The 26660-nt window shown below is 43.2% G+C and overlaps 1 pseudogene across 1 annotated transcript; it reads left to right on the top strand.

Moving 5' to 3' along the window:
• The first annotated feature begins 14827 nt into the window (after positions 1–14827).
• Positions 14828–15644, top strand: LOC147881560 (glycerol kinase pseudogene; annotated as a pseudogene). Its single transcript, XR_015544010.1, has 3 exons — positions 14828–14958; positions 15136–15357; positions 15473–15644. The product of XR_015544010.1 is annotated as a glycerol kinase pseudogene (transcript).
• The last annotated feature ends 11016 nt before the right edge of the window (positions 15645–26660 follow it).

Genomic DNA, 26660 nt, shown 5'->3' with positions numbered 1-26660 from the left:
CAAGGCACCCTCAGTGGGAACGCATGGAGGATGAAGAACCATGGATGAGGGACTTTGTGAGACAAGACCCTAGCCAGGGAGATGTGAGAGGCTCTCAAGGGGGGCCTTCTTATGAACTCCCAACCTTCCAAGTTCCCCCAACCTTTGTCGGCTATGTGGCACCTCAAGTTCCACCCTACCACCCAATGCAAGGAACCTCCATGCAAATGCCCTATGACCCACCCCCTCCGAGAGTCCAGTCATTTCTACCTGCATTTGTTGCTCCAATGAATGGAGGGCTTGCCGCGTCCGCCCCAATGTTGATACTAGCAATTCAATGGACTCTGCCACTAGGGTCAGGCTTGAGGCCGCCGCCCCTATGTCCCATTAGGCCCACAATGGCGCTGCCTCCACTAGCTTCCCAAACGGTGCTATTAGATGAGGCGATGTGCATCCTGGTGAATGCTCTCAGAAGGGAAGCCACACCACCCCCACCTACACCAGTGTTTCCAACAGGGATCACGAATCCTTCAAGGAGTCGATCCATAGCCATCTTCAAGTTGATGACCAAATTCCTTGGGGAAGGAGATCTGATCTCCCACATGGGGCGATTTGAGTAGATATGTGAAGCCTTTGGAGCCCCAGGATATATAGAAATAGCTAATGCATTTGGTCTCAGTCTGGATGGCAACGCACCCCAATGGTATAGGGCTCTCACCCCGGAAGAAAAAGTCAACTGGGAGATGCTGAGAAAAGCCTTCATTGTAGGGTTCACCCCTAGTGGGCATAAATGGAGCCCAATTAATCAATTATATGAAGTGAAGCAGAATGGCAGGGAATCCCTTCGAGATTGCATAGCTAGAATCAAGAATCTCAATTCTTGTTGCGAACCATACAAGCGGATGAGCAATGAACGATTGTTGCCCCGCTTCCTCATTGGATTGGCAAACCCGAAGCTGCATGACCACCTGATGGGTTATGAATCCTACCTCCTTCGAACTATGCAACAAGGTGGCTATCTGTATAAGTGATAATATGATGGACAAGGTTACCTTGGGCAAAACCCCAAACCCATCAGAAGTATCACCATCAGTCACGTCTTACAGTGTGGAGCTGACCAAGAAGAAGAACAACGAGCCCAAGGGCTTGGATATGAGTGAGCTGCACATTCCTATCCTAGCGATATCCCAACGACTGTCGCCATAGCACTAACCTGCCGATTAAACCTACATTGACCCATGGCCATCTGACTAAAGTGTTGGCCACAAGTATCCTGCGAGGACTTTTCTTGCTGTTGCTTCCCCTTGGAAATGTCCACTTGCAATGCCTTCATGTGCTTCACTGAGGATTGGCATGATCTCATGTGGCATCACAAATATCCTTAAAACCTGGTCCTTGCCCATCTTGTATAGTTGTCCTGCAATGAGTTGATAGGGTGAAGCTTTTAGAATTAGTTTCCTAGCATCCATTGCTTTCATTTCATGAGGTGGTCTTCCTGCCATTAAATACCCAATGATGTCTGCACACCAATCAGGAATAGCATCTATTTGAAATAATGTGGCATCTGGTAGGTCATCTTCTATTCCTTTCGGTTCTCCTGTCCTCAATCGTGACATGTGATCGGCAATGAAATGTTGGGCTCCTTTTCTCACCATGATTTTGAAGTTGAATTCTTGTAGCAGTAGAAGCCATCGAGTGATCCGGCCTGTGGTACATGGCCGATTCACAAGATATAATAAGGCTTGATGATCTGTGTAGAAGATAAAGTCAGTTGCCAATAGATAGTGTCAAAATTTCTTCACGCTGTAGATCATTGCCAAGGCTTCTGTTTCTATTGTGGTGTAATTCACCTCCGCATCATTTAGCTGTCTGCTTAAAAAGTATATTGGGTATTCTTTGTTATGTTAGCTAGGTTGACATAACACACTCCCTACTGCATAATTGGAACCATTCGTATGTACATGAAAGTCCATGTCCCTATTTGGTGCCATTAGAACAGGGGCTATGATCAATCTCCACTTGAGGGTTTTGAATGCTTGTTCGCATTCGTTTGTCCAAATGAAGTTGACTAGGAGCTTGTATAGGGGCCTTGCAATCATGGCATACCTCAGTATGAATCTTCTATAGTATCCAACATGTCCCATGAAGACTTGAATTCCCTTGGCATTTAGCGGGGGGGGGGGAGTTCCATGATGATGATCTTTATTTTGTCCATGTTAGTTGCAATCCCATGTCGAGAGATGATGTGTCCCAAGACTACTCCGTGCGTGACCAAGAATTGACATTTTAGAGGATTCAAAGAGATTCCATACTCCCTACATTTTTTAAGCACTTCTTCAAGGCATTTCAAGTGATCCTTTTTTCCTGAGTGTACGCACAAGTCGTCGAGGAAGACTTGTAGAAACTTGTTGAGAAATTCCTTGAAGGCGGTGTACATTACCCTTTGAAAAGTAGATGGGGAATTGCATAAGCCAAATGGCATGACTCTATATGCAAAAATGCCCCATTCTATGGCAAACACTATCTTTGCCTGATCTTGAGGTGCAATTTGTACTTGGTTGTACTCGCTAAACCCATCCAAGAAGCTATAGACTTCAAATCCTGCTACCCTTTCTAAAACTATTTTAGTCAATGGTAGGGGATAATGATCTCTGATTGTTGCTGCATTGACATTCTTGAGATTCACACATATTTTGAGCTGCTTGTTTTTCTTAGGAACAATCACAATTGGTGACACCCAATCGGTATGCTTGATCTCATAAATGAAACCAGTCTCCAGTAGTTTTTCTAGTTTTTCATAGACATCGGTGCCATACTTGGGATTTGTCTTATAAGCTCCACATACCTTTGGTTTGGATCCTTCCCTTATTGGTATGGTATGTACTACATTAGTGCTTGGTGAAGAACAAAGGACTCATGCCATTCAAGCATGCAAAGGTCATTATAATAATCAAGCATTCACAACATCAGCCAGAGGTAAAGATAGAGGTAGAGGTAGAGGTCTGATGCAACAACCACCGCAACAAGGCGATTGGAATCAACAAAGAAACTGGAACCAGGAAAGAAATTGGGGATTGAATCCAAAGAATTTGGATACTATCAGGTATTGAAAGATCACAGACCGGGACTGAATTGCCCATTGTGGATGAAGCATCGGTTGGAGAGGGGGTTGACAATCACAAGATACCCACCTCGAAACCAATAGCAAAGTCAACAACAACTTCAACCATTGCCACAGAACAACGCAATAATAATTCAAGGACTACCAAAAGTTCCACCACCCGGAGGGATGTGCTTTAGCAAAGAATCGCCAATACAATCAATATGAGTTATGCGACTGCTCCAAATGCATGCTCATCGAGGACATGCCAGAGAATTCATAAAAGGTTGACATGCTGGCCGTAACACAATTAAAGGGACCGGTGAGGGAAGACTCACTAGAAGACAAAGAAAGAAATACTAAGCAATTGCACTGGCAGGGTCTGGAAGCAGTACACACATTAGCACTCAAGGAAATATAGAAGACACAATCGAAGGATGCAAAGAACCTAGCAACCAAAGGAGAAACCCGGTGTTATGGCAAATTTGACAAGCGATCAAACAAAAAGTCCGACGCAAAATCCATCGACTCATCCTGATATAAGATCTGCAGATTGGAAGCATGAATCAGAACACAGGGAGTCATGTGAGGATGGCCTCTCAGCAACAGCAAAATTGTTCAAGGCTTTGAAACAAGCATCAATAAAAATCACACTAGATCAATTAGGTCTAGTTCCAACCTTTTGGGATAAATTTATCCGGCAATTTCTAGATGATGGAAATTAGAAATAGACAAAGAAAACCCCGCAAGAGGAAGAGTACCAAGATGATGCAAACCAGATGACATGGACTACAAGGTCCTGAGCATAAAAGTACATTGCAATGGTTTGACCTACATGACTAGTCATGTAGGTCAAACCAGATGACATGGACTACAAGGTCCCGAGCATAAAAGTACATTGCAATGGTCAAAAAATACAAGGTACATTATTGGATGGAGGATCGGTTGTGAATATTCTTCCACATAGCATGTATAAGAAGATGGGGTTGAGTGACATGGAAGAGGCCCCATTCCAGATAAAGATCACAGATCAACGGCGTGTTCAACCACAACGGGCATTGTTTGAAACCAGCAAATCAACATTGAGTGGAGACTCCCGCAAGTGGCAAGAGGTTGTCTCTAGATACTTTGACACATTTTCTGGATTTTAAATTTAATTTGGGTCATGAACAACACAATCTGCTTGTGCAATATGAGATTTCATGCATATCATAAGCTCCCATGGTGGATGTGGGCAATGAACATGGAAGCAGAAGAGCAGTTTTACCACCTTCAGAGCACGGGAAGAAGTTTGATGCCAGACCAACCAATCACACAGGAATTGATTTCTAGGGTTTTCAATTGCCATGGGATCAAGTATCCCCAATAGCCACTAATCAGGTACATAGAAGAGATCATGATGAAGGAATTCGGCCCTTAGGTCCACTCGAAGGGATATATTCTAGTAAAAAATATGCAAGGTGAACAAAGGAAGGAGCAGTGCTGCTTGTGGTTTTTGGAAAGGGTTTTACTACTGATAAAAAATGATTATTGCAATTGTCTTGAATGAGCACCTAGTTGGCCCCCTTGCCTACCCTTATGGCCTTCTTAGACTAGGTTTGCAGGGTTGAGACACCTCGGGGTTTTGCAGTAGGGGCCCTTTACCCTTCCTTGCCTATTTCTTCATTGCCTTGCCTATGGCATTGGCCTGCATCCTTGTGATGACCTTCAAGGGTACCACTGCCACTGACCCTGTTCAATACAGAGCAAGTTAAGGCTAGTGCTCTTAAGTGGGGTGACCGAAGTTACTGGTCTTCTCAAGGGACAATCCTTGAATAAATGTTCTATTTCACACCAGCCCGCACACAAGGGTGTAGGGGCCATCGTGGGTGGAGCAGTTGGGGCAAGGTCCTTGTGGGGGTTAAAGGTCACTGTGGCAACCATTTGCAGATCTGTTAGTTCCGGTGGACTCAGGAGGTCCTAAAACTTCTATGTTGCTCATCATTCGCACTCCGGTGGAGTTTACAAACAGCTCTGTTTCAAAAAACGTTTTTCAGCCCGTGTGTTGGACCCAATGATTGAGACCACGGTTTCCAAAACCGTTTGTCCCATTGCGTTCCGGACGCCCAAAAACCCCTACCTATCAGTTCTTGCGTGATTCGGTGGAGGATTTTCAGAGTTATAAATCTCTGTGTATTTGATTTCGTCTCTCTGTTATGCATTTTTCATACTAAGGTTTTGAAACCTTAGATTTATGCCACATGGCAGTGGATAAGTGTTGACTCCCATTTCTCACTCATCGGTTGGGATTTTGGAGTTCTGGCAGAAGAGAGATATTTGCAGATTTTCTTGCTGATTCCGATTATGCAATGGCGCCCATGTTTTGAGGCATCTCAGGTTCTATTTTCAGTAGCGCTCATTACCGTGGGACTATGATTTCTTGAGCATACCTTATGAAGATCACTCTGGTTGCAGTTTGAGCAGGGTGCACTCATTCGTGGTGTGCATTGGGTTGCAGTGGATGATTTATAGGCCATTTGGATGCATTGCAGTCCTTATTGGATGCGCTGATAGGCCCAAATTGCCTTGTGGGATGCTATTTTTTATGGACGCTTTGCACATGGATACTATTTTATGCTGAGGGACAGCTTTGACACATTGCAAGTGATGCACTGATAGTGCTATGCTCTCTTGGATGAGATATTATTGATGCATATGCCAGTGGACGGTGTTTATGCTTGAGTCATTTGGCACTTATTGGCATTTTCTTTTGGGCCAGATTTGCTCATATGGATGCATAGTATATGCACATGAGTCAGATGCATCTTTTGATGCTTTGAGCTTTGAATTTTGGTGATATTTCACTCTATTGTGGCATACACATTTGGGTGCACCTGGTATTTGGTGTGATTCTCTCTTGCAGGGACTAGCATTTGGGATTTTGTTTCATTTGCATCATGGCGTCCTCTTCCATGTCTGAAAAGGAGTTTTTCAACATTAAAAAGTTTGATGGGACAAACTTTTCTTTGTGGAAAGAACAAATAAGGGATGTGCTTATTCAAAAGAAGCAGATTAAACCCTTGGCAGGGATTGAAGCTAAGCCTGCAAATATGTCTGAGGATGATTGGAATGAGTTGGATGCATTAGCAAAGTCTACTATTAGACTTCATCTTGCAGAGTCAGTTTATTTCACAGTAGTAAATGAGCAGACTACGGAAGATTTGTGGAAGAAACTGTGTGCCACTTATGAGAAGGAAACTGCCTCTAATAAAGTTTACCTCATGAAGAGGTTGTTTGAGCTGCAGATGAAGGAAGGGGTCTCCTTTGCTTCTCACTTGAATGAATTCAATATTATTTTCAGCCAGCTTCAAGCTCAAAAAATGAATTTTGATGCGGAGACTAAGGCAATATTTCTCTTATGTTCATTGCCATCCTCATGGGATACCTTCCGTACAGCTGTCAGTAACTCTGCACCTGGTGGAGTACTGAAATTTGATGATGTTGTGGGTAGCTTGTTGGCCGAGGAGATTAGACGGAAGTCTATGGATGGCAACAAGCAGGATGCAGCCTTAAATGTGCAAAGGGGCAAATCACAGTTCAGGGGGAAGTCCCAAGAAAGAGGGAAGTCACGTAGCAAATCCAGGGCATGGAACATTGAGTGTTACCATTGTGGCAAGAAGGGCCATATGAAAAAGGATTGCTACAAGCTCAAAAGAGAGCAAAAGGATAAGAAAAAGAATGCAAATTGGGGTGCAAATCAAAAGGAAGAGAGTCCAAGGGAGGACAAAGGAAAAGTGAAGATCGAGGAGATCAATGCAGTCACACATGATAGTGACAATGATGTTCTCTTCATGTCTACTTTATCTGCAGAGTTGCTTACCACTTCAGATGATGCATATTCCCAGGATTGGATTTTGGATTCTGGTGCTTCATTCCATGTTACTCCCCATAGGGAATGGTTCTCCACTTATGATAGTGGAAAGACAGGTTGTGTGCATCTTGGAAATGACTATGCATGTGACATAGTGGGAGTACGTGACATAAAGTTTTCTTTTGCAAATGGGTCTGCATTTGTTTTGAAACATGTGAGACATGTGCCTAAGCTGACCAAGAGTCTTATTTCAGTGGGTCAGCTAGATGATGCTGGTTTTTACACCACTTTTGGCTTTCAAAGTTGGAAAATTCAGAAGGGCTCTATGCTTTTGGCTCGGGGTGCCAAGTGTGGGACTTTGTATCCCTTACATGTATCAGGGGTATTTGATCATGTTGTTGCAATAACCGAGCAGCCAAGCACTTCTTTGCGGCATTGCAGGTTGGGGCACATGAGCCAGAATGGAATGAAACTTTTATGTCGTTTGGGTTATGTACTGCATTTGAGTTTCTCTGATTTTGAATTTTGTGAGCATTGTCTCTATGGGAAGCAGACTAAATCAGCCCATAAAAGAAGGGGAAAGAAAGAGTTTGAAATGCTTGATTTGGTGCATTCAGACGTATGTGGTCCCATGCCTACACGATCATTAGGCGGGGCTGAATATTATGACATTCATTGATGATGCAACTAGGAAAGTGTGGGCTTATGCTATAGCTCGGAAGAGTGATATGTTCTAGGTATTTCAGAAATGGCTGGCCTTGGTTGAGAATCAGTCACGTAGAACGCTTAAATGCCTACGGACTGACAATGGTGGAGAGTATCTCTCTCATGAATTTCAACATTTCTATGATACACGTGGGATTAAGAGGGAGCTCACATTCCCTCATACTCCAGAGCAAAATCCAGTTGCAGAAAAGATGAACCGTACTATTCAAGAAAGGTTACAATGCATGCTTTCCAATGCAAGTCTTTCTGGTGGTTTTTGGGCTGAGGCAATGAAGACTGCAGTGCATGTGATCAATAGATCACCTAGTAAGAGTTTGGATGTCGGTATTCCTAAAGAGGCATGGAGTGGCAAGAAGCCCTCTTACTCTCATTTGCGTATATTTGGGTGTGAGGCATATGCACATGTGCCAAAAGAGCTTCGAAAGAAGCTAGATCCTAAGTCTAGGAAATGCATCTTTCTAGGTTATGGTGAAAGTGGAGAGATGGGCTATCGTCTCTGGGATCCAGAAGCAAAGAAGATCATACGCAGCCATGATGTGGTCTTCAATGAGAAGAAGATGCATAAGGCACCCATGAGGGATGTGGAAATGAGGAGAATCACTTTTCAGGATGTGAATCCACCTACATATGTTGATAGACAGCAAGCTGTCCATGCACCAAATGTGCAAGAAATGGTGCCACCAAGTACTCCCACAGGTATACAATCAAGGGTAGATGATGGATCATCTATTGGTGGAAATGATGAGCCAAATGTGGCTGATATATGCAACTGGGACAGCAAGCTGAAATGCCCTTGAGAAGATCATCTAGAGTGTCTAGACCACCTGATAGGTTTGTTCCAGGGCTAGACTATGTGATGCTTACTGATTGCGGGGAGCCTTCTTGCTACAAAGAGGCTATGATGCATGAGGATCAACGCAAGTGGGAGTATGCTATGCAATCAGAGATGAGTTCACTTATGAAGAATAAGACTTGGGACTTGGTTTCTTTGCCACATGGAAAGAAAGCATTGCCATGTAAATGGGTCTACAAAATGAAGGTCACAGGTGATGATGTGCCTAGGTACAAGGCCCAATTGGTTGCTAAAGGGTTCAAGCAAGAGAAGGGTGTGGACTTTGATGAGATATTCTCTCCGGTTGTGAAGATGACCACACTTAGATGCATGCTTGGACTAGTGGCAGTAGAGGATATGGAGCTTATGCAAATGGATGTCAAGACAGCTTTCTTGCATGGGGATTTGCATGAGGAAATTTACATGGTGCAGCCGGAAGGCTTTGAAGAAAACGGCAAAGAGCATTTAGTTTGCAAGCTAAAGAAGAGTCTCTATGGTCTTAAGCAAGCACCTAGAGAATGGTATCAGAAGTTTGATGCTTTCATTCGGTCCCAGGGTTTTAGAAGGAGTGAAATTGATCACTGCCTCTACACTAAAAGGGCTAAGGATAATAGCCTCATAATCCTGACACTATATGTGGATGATATGCTATTGGCTAGCAAGAATACTTATGAGCTAGATGCATTAAAGGCCAAGTTGCATGAGGCCTTTGATATGAAGGATTTGGGATTTGCAGGTCATATTCTTGGTATGCGCATCACGCGTGATCGGAGTAGGAAACTCCTTTGGCTTTCACAAAAAGAGTATGTTACAAAAGTATTACAGCGTTTCAATATGGAGGGGGGGAAGGCAGTGAGTACTCCATTGCCTCCATATGTGAAACTGAGTCATACAGATAGTCCCAAATCAGATGAGGAGAGGGCCATGATGGCTAAGGTTCCTTATGCATCAGCAGTTGGGAGTCTTATGTATGCTATGATAGCTACTAGACCAGACATTGCATTTGCAGTGGGAGTTGTTAGCCGGTATATGGCTCCAGGAAAGAGGCATTGGGAGGCAGTTAAGTGCATCATGAGGTACATGAAGGGTACCAAGGAGATGTGCATCTGCTTTGGTAGAGGAGACATGCGTGTACTTGGGTACACAGATTCAGACTATGCAGGGCATGTGGATAGTAGGAGATCCACTTCTGGTTATGTGTTCACCTTTGCAGGTGGTGCAGTGTCGTGGATGTCTCGCGCACAAAAGTGTGTTGCTTTGTCTACCATAGAGGCTGAGTATGTTGCAGCCACAGAGGGTTGCAAGGAGGCTATATGGCTTGATCAGCTAGTGGGAGATTTGGGGATTCATACAGGTGTACCGACATTGCATGGTGATTCCAGGAGTGCTATTCAGCTAGCACGGAATCCGGTCTTTCATGCAAAGACCAAACACATTGAGGTCAGGTACCATTTCATCAGGGAGGTACTTGAGGACAAGCGCATAGAGCTTGTCAAGGTTCATACTGATGATAACCCTGCAGATATGCTGACGAAGAGTCTACCTAGTCAGCGGTTTGAGTATTGTCGTGTATTGATGGGCATTGGATAGTATGTTCATTGGTCGTTCTCCCTTAAAGGCACATTGTCCTTTAAGTGGAAGGTTGTGGGGGTTAAAGGTCACTGTGCCTTTACCCCGGTTATGTACAATACTCAAACACATATATAAATGAATGAAAAAGAAGATTAGGGTGGTTCTGCACCCACCAAAACTTGTGTGGCTCTCTGTCTCTCTCTCTCCTTCTTCCATTCTTGCTTCCGTTGAGAGCACTCTCAGTCCTTGTAAGGGCAGTCCTTAAGAAATGCGGCCCTTGGCACTTGAAGCATGACGTCAGAGGATTTGAGGTACCCTTGTAGGGGTACTCACTTGCCCTGTGTGGGCCCTAGTAGGTATAAGCAGGAGGTAGTGATGTAGGTGTCACTTCCTTCCTTGTAAGGATAGTAGTCGAGGTGTCCGTGGTCTAGATCCGTTTCCTCCCAATCATTGGGCACTTCCTCTACCAATACTTGATTGACGAGAGTTATATGGGGGGGGGGGAGGAGGTTGGGGACCCAATATGGGTGGCATTAGGGGAGCCTGTTGTGCTCCGTACTACCTTGGACTAGCCAAAGGGGCACCTTGTACATTTATAGGGTTAGGCGGGGCCGTCAGGGCTAGTGGGGGTCTCACTTGATACATAGGTTGGGATAGGGATGTCAGAAATTAGCATTGGGAGGTATCATGGTTCCCCCATCTATGACAATGTGCGCAGTAGAGGGCTGGCCTTGCCCTAAGGTAGGGACAGTCATTGGAGGAATGGTTGCCATTACATATCCCGCACCACACATTGTCTCTATTAGATATGCTCAATGCCCTACCCTCCTGGTAACCACCAATGGTCCAAGGTGCTCAAGTTGTAAGGCCCCCATTGAGGAGAAGCCATGTGTGAGCCCAGGACATTGGATGGATCCTGACTTGCATGTCAAATGAGGTCTATCAATGAGACCGTTGATGGTAGAAAGGTGATTGTGTGGGTGCCCCTTACTCTTGCTAGGGCCTTGGGGCCAGCCGTGGGAGTTTGGGGGCGAGAGTCCCCGAGGTGATGGTATAGGGAACATTCCATGGACGACTGGTCAACTCCACCAAGGGTTGACTGGTCGGCTCCACCAACTAGGTTGACTAGTCGGTTCCATCGACTACGTTGATTACCGCCCTCATAGCTATAAAGAGGTGACCTTCCCAATCCATTGTATCAGATCAGTTGAGATCAGATCAAATCTTCTAGCTAGTAGCTCTTCACCTAGTATCTGTCTAGATCACCATCTAAGCTCCACTGTGGGAGTGCACGGGTGGATGGAGCCATCATCTGTACTACATCAGTATTCAAGGAAAATTTTGTTCATCTCCAGTTTGCTGTGCTCTCTATTCTTTGTTCAGTTTCTGTTCCGTTGCGTCGTGTAATTTAACGATCATAGAAACAAGTGGAGGTTACTTAGCACCTCCTTGGAGGTCCCTGACCTCCACTGTTGGCCCACCTAATTCAGCAAATTTGAGGCCAGCTCACTCATATCCAAGCCCTTGGGCTCATTGTTCTTCCTCTTGGTCGGCCCACACTATAAAACATGACCAATGGTGATACTGCTGATGGGTTTGCGATTTTGCCCGGGGTAACCTTGTCCATCATATTATCACTTATATGGATAGCCACGTTGTTGCATAGTTCAAAGGAGGTAGGATTCATAACCATCAGGTGGTCATGCAGCTTCGAGTCTGCCAATCCGATGAGGAAGTAGGGCAACAATCATTCATCACTCATCCGCTTGTATGGTTTGCAACAAGAATTCAAATGCTTGATTCTAGCTATGTAATCCCGAAGGGATTCCCTGTCATTCTGCTTCACCTCATATAATTGATTAATCGGGGGGTGAACCCTACAATGAAGGCTTTTCTCAGCATCTCCTAGCTAACTTTTTCTTCCGAGGTGAGAGCCCTATACCATTGGCCTACCTTGCCATCCAGAGTGAGACCAAATGCATTAGCTATTTCTAGATCTCTTGGGGCTCCAAAGGCTTCACATATCTGCTCAAATCGCTCCACGTGGGAGATCAGATCTCCTTCCCCAAGGAATTTGGTCATCAACTTGGAGATGGCTATGGATCGACTCCTTGAAGGATTCATGATCCCTGTTGGAAACACTGGTGTAGGTGGGGGTGGTGTGGCCGCCCTTCCTAGAGAATTCACCAAGATGCGCATTGCCTCATCTAATAGCACCGTTTGGGAAGCTAGTGGAGGTGGCGCCATTGTGTGCCTAATGGGACATAGGGGTGGCCTTAAGCCTAACCCTGGTGTGGTAGAGTCCATTGAGTTGCTAGTATCGGCATTGGGGCAGACATGCCAAGCCCTCCATTCATTGGAGCAACAAATGCAGGTAGAAATGATTGGGCTCTCGAAGGGGGTGGGTCATAGGGCATTTGCATGGAGGTTCCTTGCATTGGGTGGTAGGGTGGAACTTGTGGTGCCACATAGTCGACAAAGGTTGGGGGAATCTGGAAGGTTGGGAGTTCATAAGAAGCCCCCCCTTGAGAGCCTCTCACATCTCCCTGGCTAGGGTCTTGTCTCACAAAGTCCCTCATCCATGGTTCTTCATCCTCCATGCGTTCCCACTATGAGGGTGCCTTGCGAAAGCTATGGGCTCCGAGTCCACAAAGGTGGTTTTTGTCAGGAGCTGTGGTTGCTGACCTTCCCTTTGCACAGACATACTAGTGAAGGGGTTCTCCATGTTTGCGGAATCCGTCCGGTTTAAACATCCAAACATGTTGGTGATTGTACCTCTTAACCGGGACGCTATAGAAGGAGCATGAGAGTTGGGGGAGCTAAACTACTAAAGGGGGCTTCAGAAGCCCTCGGACCTGCAAGTTCTTACATCTCCTCGTTCAAGCTCTCTGTATCGTCAGAGCTAGATGGATCCTCTTGTCAGGGTCCTATTATTGAGTGAGAGCTAGGAACCGAGCTTCCAGCTTGGACCGATCCCCAACTCGTGTGAAAGGTGGGCGTAGCTCAAAGAACTGTCCTCAGGCATAGGTTCCTTGGACAAAATCCTTCCAGATCTCAAGTGTATGCATAAGTCCTCTAAAAGGGCACACTCTGGTTGAAGCTTTAATTATGTATTTGTTTGGACTAACCCAGACATATCCCGACGCGTGTGGGGATAGGACTATGGCGACGGTCGTGGGGATGGGAAGTGACATGTGTTGATGGGATAGGACGCAGGTGGTATCCCCACGGTCATGTGGTTGGAGCTAAGACTCCGGGCGGCGGAGGGATGATAAGGTCGGCGAGATAATGGTATGGCAATGAGAGTGGGGTTGATAGTATGACAACGGTTGTGGGGATGATGTTTAGGTGCCGGTGGCGATCGGTGGGATATCTGGATCGCCAGGATACAGTATGACAACAGGGCAACGGTTGTGTTTAGGCCATGGGTCAACGACTGTCAGACAAGCAAGATCCCTGATTCTGACACGTATTAATTAGGGCGGCGGGTTAGACAACGGTTAGAAGTAAGGTCATGGGGATAAGGATGCAAACTATTGATTACTGAATTGGCAAGGTCGTTTACATGCTTATTGCCCAATGAAACACCTTCCCTTGCTATTAATCTGATTTTGGATTTATAAATTTTATTGGTAAATATCATGTTGTAAGGATAGTTATATTAAAAGTTTTTTTTAATGGAGTATTGTGAGAGCTTTATTATTTGAAAATAGCAATTGATGTAAAAGTACTCATAAATTGTGCATATATTCTTTTGATTGATTTGTGATTGCAAATCAAAACTCTCTTTCTTTGCAAGCTCTCATCCATTTGCAATGGTGATATCACTCCCATTTTCCCTTCTCTTAGTTGCCACCCTCGATGTTGTTTCCACCTCCTCTTAGGTGCACCCCCTCGGTCAATATCATACGGCCACTCATCTAGTTGAATCGTTGAGTAAGCTGAGTATAGAGCTGAGCAAAGCGGTGCCTACGATGGAGGGAGCCTTGAGACTTGAAATGCTATTCTTGGAATGAAAGACATTGCACACCCAGCGGAGCGGTCTCTAAAAGCGTGGCCCCATGCCACCTTCCAAAGGAAAAAAACCTCCATTCATCGTTGCTGGACACCTCCAAAGCTCAGGAAAAGAAGAGCTCCTGGCCACATGGATTAGCGGGTCTGGGCTACAGGGCAGTGCAGGGCACACTAGGCATGCCACCTCCGTTTCATCTCCATTTCATGTGGCCTCATTTTTCCCCGCTCAACCCTCCCAACCCGCGTTGCATGTGGCTGCGCTCTAAGACGACATTGCCCCGGTATGCAAAAAAATAGGACGAACAAATTCCAGGAGCTATGGTGAGGTGTTCCCGCATACAAGTTCTCCGCTCAGCGTAGAGTATGTGTCGCTGAATGTATTCCTGGATCTCCTTCGTCATTGCGTGTATGAGCTGCGTACTACGTGGAAAGCGGCTGCCTCGTTTTTCGGCTGCCCTGGAAATCAGCCTACCTCGGCGGACACCCTGCATGTTTGGGAGTTCCGCAATTGAGGATGGAGCATTTCCCAATAACGCGTTGTATATGGGTCATGCTACCCATATACAACGTTGTTTGTTGGCTTGCATACCTTCCCTTTCCCTGCAGATCATGTCCGTTATCTTGCTTGGCCTGACACTGTCGCGGGTGTGAGTCACATGATGGTCGTACAGAGTACGATCAGCTCGCTGGAATCGCTGGATTCGCGTGAGACGGATCACAATTTTGTGACGATTTGTGACGGGCCGAGAGAGCTATGGCGGAAGAAATCTTTGTGGGAGCTGTTGATCAGGGGACAACGAGCACCCGTTTCATCGTTTATGACCGCAACGCAAAGGCTGTAGCTTCACACCAACTAGAATTCACTCAAATCTATCCGGAAGCAGGGTAAGCGTCTCTCCCCTCCTGCGTTTGTTGCTGTTGACGTGCTCTGGTGGAAGCTTTTAGTCGAGTTTCTTTCCTTTGCGCCAAGGATTCCACGTCCCGACCGGTTGATATTCTTTAGAGAGCCAGCGAGAGAAACAGGCAGAGAGATCCAATTTCTGGATTTTGTGGTGAATGCAGATGGGTGGAGCACGATCCGATGGAGATCCTCGAGACTGTTCGGGTCTGTATGCGAGAGGCTCTCGCGAAAGCGAAGGAAGCTGGCAAGCGAGTAGATAAAGGTCTCAAGGCTGTGGGAATCACGAACCAACGTGAGACCAGTATAATCTGGAGCAAGAGCACAGGCAAATCTCTGTACAATGATGTAGTATGGATGGACGTTCGCACCAGCTCCATCTGCAGGTCTGTTGATTTGCTGTTGTGGTGGTCGTAGCCTAGGAATTGTCTTTCTTGCAGAAGCATGGTTGTTTGTCTGCGTTCTGTACTTCTTTCTTTGATTCTTGTGGAGGGGTAACAGACGCCTCGAGGCGGAGCTGAACGGGGGTCGCACCCATTTCACAAAGAGCTCAGGATTGCCTATAAGCACCTATTTCAGCGCATTGAAGCTTCTCTGGCTTTTAGAGAACGTACCTGCAGTCAAATCAGCAGTAGAAAAGGGCGACGCTTTGTTCGGAACTGTCTCTCATTAAGGGGAATTAGGACTTTGGCTTGCTACGTGGCCTCGCACACAAAACTAGACTTTTCCCACCTGTGCAGAAACTAGATAGCCGCGCCGAATGCTCTCAAAAGGTTGTGTGCAAGCTTTGATTGTTGTGCCTGCTTGTTTCTCTCTCTCAGCATTGTTCTAACAGAACCCGTCTTATTGATGTTGTGTGCTGCTGTTGATGGGGATATTTTGAGGCGGATCTTCTAGGTTCTTCTGTGCTACGACCTGCGGAAATAGAGACGACGGCATTGGGAGCAGCATACGCTGCAGGGCTGGCTGTAGGGGTGTGGAAAGAGGAGGAAATCCTGGGGAGTGGAGGGGCTGAGGAGGGAGCAACCATCTTCAATCCTGAAATCAGTGAGACGGAGAGGCAAAAGCGCTACAAGTGTTGGTGCTTAGCAGTGGAGCGATCCTTTGGGCTTGCAGATTTAGCCTTGTGAACAACCACCCCTTTCAAAACCACCACTACTAATACGATGGACATCTGCCTCTTAATCTGATGCTTTATAATGGAGAGTTTGGATTCTCCTCTTGTGAATTTCCACTTGTTGTTTTAAAATACGGCTTCTTAGGCGAAAGGCTATGTCAACCTAAATTAAATTATAAACCCTAATGGGCACTTGTCTTTTTCATGTCAAATTTTGAATTCCTAAATAATTCCTAGCAAATACCCTCGAGGTAAGTTTTGATTGAGTTCTCTATCTCAAACAAAACTCTATTCACATTGAGACCTCCTTTATTTATGGGTCCTACAACTAGGAAATAATAATAACACAACAATTAAAGGTCACAATGGAGCTCGATTTATTATTATGGAAAGATAAAACTCCAAATACAAATAAGCCTAGTGAAAACATTTATTTGACCCGGAATGGAAGCACAATAGTAGAGGATCAAAATTTTAAAAAACATTGTATTAAAGAACACATATAAAGAGTAAATTTGAGGGTCCTAATGGCCCTTTTAAGTGTTGGTGCAACAAAAATAAGATATAGAATTCACATCTTGAGGGTATAGCATGAATGCCTTTACGCAAATTTATGGTATGGCAATAATTTCTCAACCAATCAAAGATAAAGGAATTACATAAACATGGGCAATGAGCAAACAATGAGTACTAGAACAACATTACACAACCCTAATCAAGGATGGAAGGGATTGGTATTTTAAACCCTTCAGCAATGTTGGGATGCCAAAGGGACAATAAATTGCATATGATCATCATAAGATGGGAAGGCAAATTAATGTAAGCGAGGAACCTTTAACGTATAATTGCATTAATTAAGGCATTTTAGATTTTCACCTCGATAGGGCATCTAAGTATTCACAAAAAAACATCTTTGAAAGGGATGGGATGGAGAGGGTACTAAATGACTTAAAATTTTGGGGGAATCAATTTATTGGTTTAACACTTCATTTATTTAGGTCATGGGTCAAAGCACAATCGATTGGCCAAGCCTAAAGCCATTTTGGACGTCGCCAGGGTTAGATTCCAAATTTGGAGGTGAGCTTGTATTGTCGTTAGGTTCTTTTCTCAGTGTGATGTCAAATTGGGAGGCACTCGCATTCAACTCACCGATCGCCATGTCACATTAGGGACCCACCCCATTATTGGACCAACCACCATTTGTTTATCAGTAAGTACTCCCAAGCATGATTGTGTCCTCGTAGGCATCATAGTTCTTAATTTGTACACCATGCAAGCGAAAAACCTTAATAGCCCATGTCGACCATTGTATCAGTTCTTGCACAAGACACGTGTTGCTAGGGACACATGTCGCTTCACAATCTCAATGGAAGACATGGACCAACCCAACAATCCATGTTGATCCTCACGCTAGCAATCAGTGACACACATGGACCATTGCACTTATTCCATGTGTGTCACCGACGATTGCTAGCATGATGGTCGACATTGCTAGCAATCAGTGACACACATGGACCAAGCCAGTAGTAGTCCATTTCCCAGGTGGACCACTACGGTTGTTCCTCATGCAACCATGTTGACAATCATGTTGGTACACAATGCTCACATGCAAGCCACCACCACTACTTTGTTGAGGACACATGGAGCTACTTTTAACTTGTTCCATGAACTACCTTAGATCTTAGAGGATTCATTTTAACTTTTTCCTTGAGCTAACTTAGAGCTTAGAGGATTCATATACCAAACCTATTCTAGATCTATTTTGAAATGTAATCACTAGTGATGTGAGACACGCATTGCTTCACAAGCTCATGGTGGCGCACACTGACTAGCCCACTGGCCCATGTTGCCGGTACACCTTCAGTTAGAGATATTCTAGCATTTTAGAGCTTCTCTTGAGCTATTTATTTCCATGTGATAACAATAATAATAATTAGAATTTTTTGTTGGAACATGTAGAGCTTCATATTTGATAATTTTGCCTATAAATTATTACAATTTCCTCATGTGATCCCTCTAAGTACTCAAATCGATTGGCACGATTCACTTTTCAAATGGCTAATCTAGAGGCTTCTACACGTTGGCTGGACAGATATAGAGCTTCAAACTTGATAAGGTAGCCCAAAAATTAAGATCACTTTCTTGTATGAGCTCCAAATCTAGCCCTCCAAGTACTCCAATGATCATAAAGTTATATTTCTAAAATCATCGCTTATAAAAAACTTGTATAAAAGGATAGAAGTCTAAACAAAGGGTTACCATGAAACAAAACAAGAAGAGTATATAGCAGCTTATATTATAAGGGTGGTCAACCCAACAAAAAACAAGACCTAAATAAAAAAATCGGTTGACTATTGGGCTAGCTTATCTCATCCTACGCTGCAACTAGCTTGGTAATATCCCATTTCTTATGCAGGATGAGACTACCAAAAGGTACCTACTTACTAGTGGATTCTCATGTTGTATTATCCAACTCATATCCTGTGAGATTTTTTTTAGTTAGGGCTAGACTGAGATATTCCCTATGTCCCACTTGGACTCCATGTTGGAAGACAATCTTGTTCCTCACTTCCCAAACTACCATACAAACTACAACTCTCATGTACGACCAGCATGTCGTCAGCATAGATGGAAACCGATATGCATCTCCCATAAGAATAGGGTTCCATTGTGAGCCTAGGTGGCATTTTGACATCAGACCTGAGTCTCTAATGGCCGCTTCTACCCTAAGCCATACGCTCTTGGTTGCCATGCAATTCCACATTAGATGGTGGACCACTTCTATTGATTTCCCGCAATGCGGCTAGCAAGGGTTCATTTTTTATCCAATATGAAACTTTTCCACATGTGGTGTAAGGACCACATTGTCCACTTATGGCCCCTGAAAAACATTCATTAGGGGAGAATTGGGGTCTTCAAAGGGCCCCCAATTAGTGTTTCCTAATTTCAAGGGATTAGTGAGGTAAACTTCTCATCCTTTGGGAGCTTGGTCCCTTTCTTTTCAATAAAAAAGGTAGCCTAATGCTACAACCATGTGTGGTGAGGCACACGTTGTAAGTCACAAATAAGGAAAATAGAGATCGAGAAGAAAAGGCCTCCAATTTTGTCACACAAAAGGAAACCCATTGATTCAAGCTTTCAGACTCTGGCTTTGAGATTAAGAGAATTTTCATTGCCAATGGCTCAACCCCCCTCCACACAACTTTATAAGCCTTGCCTTGCCTTGCAGTTCTTTTCCCAAGTCCTTTAAGTGCTTAATTTCACCAAAATCATCTACACTTAAGTGCTTTATATATATATATATATATATATATAATATATATTCTCTCTCTCTCTCTCTCTCTCTCTCTCTCTCTCTCTCTCTCTCTCTCTCTCTCTCTCTCTCATATCTCTCTCTCCACGTGTCAGCATTGCAACATCATGTGTTGCACAGTCTGGCAGGCACGCATAGTGTGGCCAGCATGTCGATGAGTTGGACTCTAGCAATCTGGCACGCGATCGCGATGCGACATGTGGCACGACAATGCGAGTGCATCGCATTCAATGGTCACTACCACGTGTCGCGTTCACACCTCTATGTTCAATCACTACCCCTCTAACTGACTGAGCACTCCCCCTCGTCGCCACATGTCACAAGACATCTCTCAAGCGGCCACCTCTACTCCACCTGGCATCACATCATAGCCCTCCTACTGAAGAGTCCTCCACCAAAACATCCCCCCTTGCCCACCACGTGGTGCAATCTTTGAATGCCACATTGATCCTCTCCTTAAAGAATAGTAAGATGTATGACAATCCTTTTTTGTTTGCAAATCATGTTCCCCTAACTGTCAAACTCCCACAAAGCTCTCACTAGCCATGTCACATGTGCCCGTAATTCTGAGTATGAGCCCAAGACTTGAAAAATAAGAAATTCCCAATAATTAGTTGTGGAGAAGAGAAGAGGGGTGAAAAGGAAGAGGGAAAGGGCATGATTAAACTAAGGGATAAAGGGGGGAGGGAGTTAAGAGATACCACTTCAAAAGGGCGCATTGAAGAAGCAGCTAAGCTAGATGCCGCCTTCAATCTCCCAGGAAGCCTATTAGCATAGGCCACGAGAGGATTTGTCTTGGCTATGGCATGTGTGGAAAAGGCAAAAAGTAGTCATCCCTTTTTTTGCCGAATATATTAAAAGGGTGGTCATCCCTTGCAAAACAAACTAGTTACAAAAATTGGCCTTCCAAGGGTAAAAGCCTTGGCCTGCGCTGTGAGCAACATCTGGTTTCCTACCCTATGGGAAAAATTAGCTTCAACTGCAATGCCTACATCCTCTTCGTTGATTTCACTTTCACCGGCAACCATTGGTTGATGATTTTCCTCAAGATAAGCCTTCCCTTCCCCATTGCGCATCCTTTCCAAATGTCCTTAAGAAAAGCCTTCCACCATGCAACACCACGCCTCAGCCCCCCTTTCTTATTCAGGGAATCAAACGACTCACTCGAATCAACCATTTGCTCAACATCTTGGTAGAGATCTCATGAAGGGGTGTCTTTCCAAGGATCCATTGGGCGGCCCTACCCTTACTACAGGAAGTGCAATTTGAGGGCTAGTCCTTCGAGATCCTCTCCATAGCTACTTTAGGAGATCCCTTTCCCTATCAGTGAGGTCATACCTTTCCTGGCACCCAACTTGCCTTCCTTGGGTTCCACACGTCCTGCCAGCTTCGAATGCTCTTCCTGAATAGGTTCCTGGCTCTGACCACGTCGTGCAAGGCACAAGCACAACCCCTCCTTGGAGAATGCTTTACTCCACCAAATGGACTCAAGGAGGTTGCCGTCTCCTCGCAAGCCTTTCCTGCCTCTCCACTTTAGAAGACTGATGCATTCCCTCCATGCTTGGACAAGTCCGGCTACCAAATCCAACCCCTTGACTGCTACTAGGAAATATGAAACTAGTTTGTCATACCAATAAAGTCCTTTCCATCGTCTTGCTTCTTTGCCTTTGGCATTGGCAATGAACTCCTTAGTCATATCCACCCATGGGTTTTGGGTATCAAAGATATGTGCCATCCACTAAGCGAGGAGGGGGGTGCTCCTTCATCTAATGTTTGGCAGTCCCAACCCTCACTACACCTTTGAAGCTTTCAAGGGCTCCCATGGGATGTAATGGAGCAGGCTCATCAGCCCCTAAAAAACCTTGAAACAGAGCCTCGACTTCCTACCCATGAGTTTTCTTGAATTGCTAGATCACTACATAAATGACCCATGCCCCTAACTAGAGCTACATTCGCCATGTCAGTGAGAACTTGCCCCATTACATCCCAAAATCCCCTGAAATTTTCCATTGTCAAACCATTCAGACTAGTCGACGTCATGATAAACATTATGAATTTTTATACTTCAACCTTACAAACATAAATCCTAAAGCTATTTAAGGAGTCTATTTCATCCTCTATGCATCATCTTGCATTTAAGGATTCTCATTTCTCTATTCATATTTATATAATTGGTGGGCATGGTAAGGTTATTGACACATGAAGAGTGTGAAGAATTCCCATCACAAGTTTTATTACAAGTGTATCTATGATATTTTCTTGTATAATATACCAAAGTTTGGATTGTCATGAAAAGTATAAAACCTAAACCCTAGAAACCCTAAACCTGAAAAATTCATAAATCCAAAACCCAAAACCCTAAATCCTAAAAACCCTAGCTATTCGTAATAGATTGAGAAAGTTGTCAATTACTATGACATACTTTTAGAAAAATTTACACGGCTAGCATTAGTTTTCAAAATCGTTTGATCTGAGCAACAGATTGTGTTGCACGAATTTGTTACTTGAGCAACGCCTATTGCTTTAAAAAATGTCAATTGATACAAAATAGCATGACATTGATATTAGAGCATGTTATTAGAGATCCTAGTGTATCAATACAAATTTATATACATACTTACTTGTGCTCCTAGCATACCTATACACAAATGCATAATCATTTCACGACTTACAATTGTTCATTGTGGAAATAAATAGTGTTTATTGAAGTTCTAGTACACTGTTGAGTAGGACAAAAAGTGTTACAATTAACATGCTTTTGCCCTTGATCAATAAGTTGGGTGGTAATGCAACCTCATGCTAAAACCAAGAGATTCTATTGAATTAAGTGACAAGTTTTCACTCCAAGGTAGTGCTTGAGCAATAGCTTGTATGTACTATGCAATACAACCTAGAGCCAACCTATTGGGTTGACCAGTATGATACAACTTCTTGTTTAGATCAAGTTATTTTAATTTAAAGATATGAAAGGATCAATGAACGATGTATTTTATGTTTCTAAACTCCATAAGAATCTTTTGTTAGTTGGAATAATGACTAAACATAGCTATAGAGTCTTCTTTTATGGAGATGAAGGTATAATTTGAGATAAAGCTAGAGGAAATCAACTAGTAGGAAAAGTGATGAAAGAAGGATGCCTATAGAATGTTAGATTTAGTACTAGACTGACATGCCAACTTATTTGAATGTCAACTTATTCCACTTTTCATAATATGGGACAAGACCCCATTGTCATGTAAATTTCAGAAGTATGAGAAATTTGCCTAAGCTCTAACTTAATAACACAATCAAGAGCTAGCTTTGGGAGAACCATACAAGAATCCCATTGACTCATCAGACATTTCTAGATGCAATGGATTTTCATATGTGCCATGGTCTCCAAAAGTTCCAGTTAATTGGTGAAGTTAGGATTTAATAAATCTAGTTTTGGCTTAGATTTACAAATTTTTACAAGTTAGTTAAAAAGCCTTATGTGTTGCTAGCAACGGCAAAGCTTCATTTTAAAACTAACATTACCACTAATCTTCTTAGGCATCTAATAATACACACACACATGCACACTCACATATGCATGCTCATAGACATGCATGCACATACGCATGCACACACACACACACATGCACACATGCATGCACGCACACATGCACACACACATGCATGGACGAATGCATGCACATGCGTGTGCGCGCGCGCACACACACACACACACTTCTTAGCCTAAGTTTGACACACAAGCTCTGATTAGGATAATATGCTCCCATTTTTTTAAAACGAGACAGAGGAAGGAGATTTAGCCTCACATAGCCTAGCACTAGGTATGCTTTAGGATGATGGCTCATTTAGCATGTCCTTCAAAGGATGCTTTAGGAACAAACCATATATATGTATATCCTACAACTTATCATCTTTCATGATATATCTTGATACATGTTTTCCCTCTATAGGCAGTAGGTTTACAAGAGCATCCCTTGTATACCCAATCACCAGTTGAGGTTGAAAGTGTTACCATTGGTAGAATTTGGAAAGAGATTGTAATATGCTTTTGTAAGGTACTACACAATATGTTAATTGTTCCTTTTGGCTTGATATATCTTGTATGTCTAACACCATAGCCAAATATTTGGGACACCCTTTATGACAAAGCAGCATAGGACGAAGTAAGTGCGTTGAAGGAGTAGTGTGCAAGGTTGGTTGGACCTTTACAAATCACATCCACATTTTATTACCCTAGAATTTGGGACCTTTTTAGATGTTTCTTCCTTGTTTGAGAGCTTAACAAGCAAAGCAATTGGATCTCTATCATCACATATACTTTCCTTGATAGGCCCTCATTCCACATTCCCCTTTACTCTTCCCTCATCAATTCTTGCTTGGTGGCTGATTTTTTCTCCCCTTAGTGTTAGTTGATTGTTGGAAAACAATTTTTAATGAGCATCTACACTTAGATATCATCCGAGAAATGACGTAATGTTACTTGCATGTCTATGTGCTTCTAGGGTTTGCCCTTAATTGGATGCATTCATACACAAAACAATAAGTTAGCTAGAATTTTGGGCACTTTCTGGCTATAAACTTGTGATTTTATGAAGTTTAGGGAGTATTATGACTTGCTTGATGCATGGATAATATCCTTTTTTTCAAAAGTAAGTAATTTTTTTGGAAAATATGCTTTTCTAGATGAGGATGCATTCATTCACAATAAGAAGGTATCTAGGATTTTAAGAACTCTTTGTCTACCTTGTGGATTCATTAAATCTCATCCTTTTAGATCCAGTATTATGCATTAATTGTTGATTTTAGTATTTGTAGATATTCTTTCCAACCCTTCTATATTCTAGCACTCTTTGTGTTAGTGCTATGCATATTATGAACACATGATGTTGAGATGAATCCTCAACACTTTTCCTCAAGATCAACAGGACTTCCCTTAAGATAATGAAAATGGGGAATGAAAGAAGTACTAAAAATGTCATTCCATCTTACCCCTTTAATGGGAATGTCCTTCCTCTAAGTCAAACCAAGATCTTTTTAGAATTTCTTGCATAATGTTGTAGTGTCATGTCACCAAGTAACATCAATATGATTTGTACTAAAGTGATATTGATTTAGCTAATTGATTCTCATAATATATTGTTGTTGGCCTTGTCTCATCAAAGTAGTCTATTTCTGATAGTAGCTTCTAAGCCATCTAGGCTCACATGAACGTGGTGTGGGTGCCCTATATTCTGCTTATGTTGAAGATAAAGAAATAGTTGGCCACTAGTTTGACAACAATGATATAGAAGCTTGACCATGAAAAAATGTATTTCCCTATGTAGACCCCTCCTAGTCTCGTGATCTCCTGCATAGTCCACTGCCCACAATATCCATGCAACCTTGGATGACTTCCTTTATCTCCTCTAAGATAAACTAATCTATGATAATCTATGCTACACTAGCTGTCATAGCAAATGAAAAGCAAAAAATGGTTTCTTTTTTTTTTTCTTTTTAATGTGCTGGGGATAGATGCATTAGTGAAGAGGTTTCAATGTGCAAAGAAAAGGTCTGATGCAAGTGTCCAAACTTGTAGATGAGGTGATCAGCATGTAGAGCTAAAAAAAGTGACCCATTTTTCTTTTTGGACCACACTAAAATTGTTCTTAGATAAAAAGATATGACTTGATCAAGAAGATGGGCCAAAAAGATGGTGTATAGTTAGGGGCACATGTAGTGTATACTTGTGAAGAGGTGTGCCTATAGAGCACAGTAGTAATTTGTTAGATGCATTCACATGAAAAGTGCACTATGTGCCTATAAGGAGGTAATTGTTTCTAGCTGCACATTGCGTTGTGGCAATGGTGATGTGCCTTGATCATGTGGCAATGATCATGTGGATTATTGATGTGGCCCTAATGATGTGTCTTGTGTGACATAGTTGTGTTGATGTGTCATTGATGAGATGGTAGATTGACTAGGCAAGTGTGATAATGTGGCATTCATGGCATGCTAGATGAAATGGTATGTGGCACTCTGTCACTCATTGTGATGATGTGGCAAGATGCTAATGACCTAGTAATGGTAAATAAGGGAGATTTGGCTATGTGTCATGTGTCAAAATATTGACTAGACCTATAGGTGGACTTGGTTGAAGATAGTAGCATATTTTTAATTATGAAGCCCACTAGAGTTTTTTCAATTAGTTATAAATACTTACTCTAATTCAACTACAACTTGTGAGAATATTGTAATTTGTTTTATGCAGGTTATTTTGAATTGGTAACAAAGGATGGTAGTTGGCTACCATTAGTCCTATTATTTATTTATTTATTTAAACAAATTCAAGCTTGAATCTTTTTTGGTTAGCATCTTAGCATATTCTTGACTATGATGACAAGTAGTTACGATCTATGATGCCTATAGTCCCTTCTTATGAGGTACTCACATTCTAACATTACCTTATATGTGGATTGATGCAACCATTAGATCCTAAATTTGGAATTTGCTTGTGGTGGATACCCAAAAGGTCACATGTTATTCCTAGTTTAGTGTCTCTTTTTAGTGACTAATTGGCCGTTAAATTTGTTTTAGTTCTATGACTAATCATAAATGTATTTGTTCCTATGTTGATACCTGTTAACAGAAAACGTCTTTCAAAATAGTTTGCCAAATGACTTTACACACTTGTACTCCTTTCAAAAGCCAAATACAACAGTGCCACCTATATATAGGCTATTTATTCTAAGACAAAACACATACACACACACACACATGCGTGTGCATGCATGTACGTGCGCTCTCTCTCTCTCTCTCTCTCTCTCTCTCTTTCTCTCTCTCTCTCTCTCTCTCTCTCTCTCTCTCTCTCTCTTAATGACACACACACACACGCACGCACATGTATGCGCACATGCGCACATGCATGCACACACACACACACACACACATGCACGCACACACATAAAGTTACCAAGAAAAGAAACCAACACACATCGTCAGGGGCAGACCATGGTGATGCTCAAGAGCCATGGGGAAGAGGGAGAGAGAGGTAGCATGGGTGGGGGAAAGGAAAGAAGAGGGGTGAGGATGAATAAAGAGGCTATGGTACAAGAGGGATGGGGGAGGGGGATGAGAGGCATGCACATGGTAAGGGGGAATGAGGAGATAGAGACATCAAGGAAAGAGGGTCATAATTCATTGAAAGAGAGGATGGGAAAACCAAATGCTAGAATCGTGGCTATATAAGAATGAGCATTTTGCATCAAGCTATAGTCCCTCCTTTTTAT

Source organism: Dipteris shenzhenensis, chromosome 31, assembly GCF_047967505.1.
Source record: "Dipteris shenzhenensis isolate YYH24624 ecotype China chromosome 31, Dip_SZ_1.0, whole genome shotgun sequence".
Taxonomy (NCBI): Eukaryota; Viridiplantae; Streptophyta; class Polypodiopsida; order Gleicheniales; family Dipteridaceae; genus Dipteris; species Dipteris shenzhenensis.
Note: the sequence above shows the minus strand (reverse complement) of the source record. Positions and strands in the feature narration are given on the sequence as shown.